Below are 3,124 nucleotides of genomic sequence, written 5' to 3'. Positions count from 1 at the left end.
GTTCACAGAACAAAATAGTTTCTCATTAAACAGTACACATGTTGCCCTATGGCAATGGTTAACAACCTCACAACACATCAACACTGTCCTCACTCAACCCTGGGTTCCCTATCACCAGCTTTCCTGTCCGCCTCTGCCCTCCAGCCCTTGTCCTTGGACTGCTGTGCCTAGTCGTCTTTTTAGTGCCTTCCAACCTGGGTGGCTCATCTTCCGGCACTATATCAGACAATGTTCTGCTGCTAGTCATAAGGTTTTCACTGGCTAAATCTTTTCGGAAGTATACTGCTGGGTCCTTTTTCCTAGTCTGTCTTAGTCTGGAAGCTCAGCTGAAACCTGTCTGCCATGAGTGACCCTGCTGGTATCTGAATACCGGTAGCATAGCTTCCAGCATCACAGTAACATGCAAGCCCCCACAGTATGACAAACTGATAGACACATGGGGGAACTCATACCTATCAATATTAAACTCAGACCTATCAATAATTACACTGAATGTAAATGGCCTAAATACTCCAATAAAGAGACAGAGAGTGGCAGAATGGATAAAAAAACACGATCTGTCTATATGCTGTCTACAAGAGACAAACCTTAGACACAAAGACATAAACAAACTAAAACTCAAAGGATAGAAAAAAATATATCAAGTAAACAGCAACCAAAAACAGAACAGCAGTGGCAATATTATTCTTAGACAAAACAGAATTTAAAGAAAAATCTACCATAAAGGTTATAGAAGGACACTACATAATGATTAAAGGGTCAATGCAGCAGGAGGACATAACCATAATAAATATATACACATCCAATGACAGGGCTCCAAAATATATAAAACAAACTCTGACAGCATTGAAAAGAGAAATAGACAGCTTCACAATAATAGTAGGAAACTTCCACACACCACTTTCGGTGATGGACAGAACATCTAGAAAGAAACTCAATAAAGATACAGAAGATGTAAATGCCATAATCAATCAACTTGACTTCATAGACATGTCCAGAACACTCCAACCAAGAGCAGCAAAGTAAACATTCTTTTCCAATGCACATTGAACATTCTCCAGAATAGACCACATTTTAGGCCACAAAGCAAGCCTTAACAGAATCCAAAACATTGAAATAATACAAAGCATTTTTTCTGATCATAATGCCATAAAAGTAGAAATCAATAACAGAAACACCAAGGGGAAAAAAAAAAATCAAGTACATAGAAAGTGAACAACACCTTGCTTAAAAACTACTGGGTTATAGAAGAAATCAAGGATGGAATAAAGAAGTTCATAGAATCAAATGAGAATGTAAACACACCTTACCATAACCTTTGGGACACAACAAAAGCAGTGCTTAGAGGTGAATTTATAGCAATAAATGCACACATCCAAAAAGAAGGGCCAAAATAAAAACATTAACCCTACAGCTCAAGCAAATAGAAAGAGAGCAGGAAAAGAAGCCCTCAGGCACCAGAAGAAAGGAAATAATAAATATTAGAGCAGAAATAAATGAATCAGAGAATAGAACAACAATTGAGTCAACAAGACCAAAAGCTGGTTCTTTGAAAAGATCCACAAAATTGATAAACCACTGTCCAAACTGAAAAAAGAAAAACGGGAGGAAGCAAATAATCAGAATAAGAAATGAGACAGGTGATATTACAACAGACCAACTGAAATAAAAAGGATCATAACAGAATACTATGAAAAATTGTACTCCAACAAATTTGAAAATCCAGTGGAAATGGACTAATTTCTAGAAACACACTACTTACCTAAAGTGACATAAACCGAGGTAGAAAAACTAAATAAACCTATAAAAAAAGAGGAGATTGAAGAGATAATAAAAAAACTCCCAACAACAACAACAAAAAAGCCCTGGCTCAGATGGCTTCACTGGAGAATTCTACCAAACTTTCAGAGAAGAGTTAACATCACTATTACTAAACGTATTTCAGAGCATAGAAAAGGAAGGAATACTCCCCAACTCATTCTATGAAGCCAGCAAAGCCAGGCAAAGACACCACGAAAAAAGAAAATTACAGACCGGTATCCCTCATGAACACAGATGCAAGAATCCTCAGCAAAATTCTAGCCAATAGAATTCAACAGCATATCAAAAAAGTGGTACGTCATGAGCAAGGGGGAATCATACCAGGTATGCAGGGATGGTTCAACATTAGAAAATCAATCAATGTAATCTATCACATAAATAAAACAAAAGAACCATATGAATTTATTAATCGATGCAGAAAAGGCATTTGACAAAGTCCAACATCCATTTCTGATAAAAACTCTCAGCAAAATAGAAATAGAAGGGAAATTCCTCTACATAATAAAGGGCATTTATACAAAGCCACAGCCAATATCATTGTAAATGGAGAGAGACTGAAAGCATTCCCCTTGAAAACGGGAAGCAGACAAGGATACCCTTTATTACCACTCTTATTCAACATTGTGATGGACGACCTAGCCAGAGCAACAAGGCAAGAAAAAGAAATAAAGAGCAACCAACTCGGTTAGGAAGAAATAAAACTATCCCTATTCGCTGATGATATTATCTTATACACAGAAAACCTCAAAGAATCTACAAAAAAGCTACTAGAATGAATAGAAGATTTCAGCAAAGTACCAGGATACAAGATTAAACAAAAACCCTTTGCTGTCGAGTCCATTCCAACTCATAACGACCCTACAGACAGAGTAGAACTGCCCCATAGGGTTTCCAAGGAGGGACTGGTGGATTCGAACTGGTGGCCTTTTGGTTAGCAGCAGAGTTCTTAACCACTACACAACCAGGGCTCCAGGATACAAGGTTAACATACAAAAGCAGTAGAATTCCTCTACACCTCCAAAGAGAACTTCAAAGAGGAAATCACCAAGTTAATACCATTTACAATAGCCCCCAAGAAGATAAAATACTTAGGAATAAATCTAACTAGAGACGTAAAAGATCTATACAATGAAAGTTACAAGACACTAGCAAGAAACCAAAAGAGACCTGCATAAGTGGAAAAATATACCTTGCTCATGGATAGGTAGACTCAACATTGTGAAAATGTCAATTCTACCCAAAGCAATCTACAGATACAATGCAATCCTGATCTAAATTCCAGCAGCATTTTTTAAGGAGATGG

The sequence above is a fragment of the Trichechus manatus genome, unplaced genomic scaffold, assembly GCF_000243295.1.
Source record: "Trichechus manatus latirostris isolate Lorelei unplaced genomic scaffold, TriManLat1.0 scaffold00068, whole genome shotgun sequence".
NCBI classification, from domain to species: Eukaryota; Metazoa; Chordata; class Mammalia; order Sirenia; family Trichechidae; genus Trichechus; species Trichechus manatus.
Note: the sequence above shows the minus strand (reverse complement) of the source record.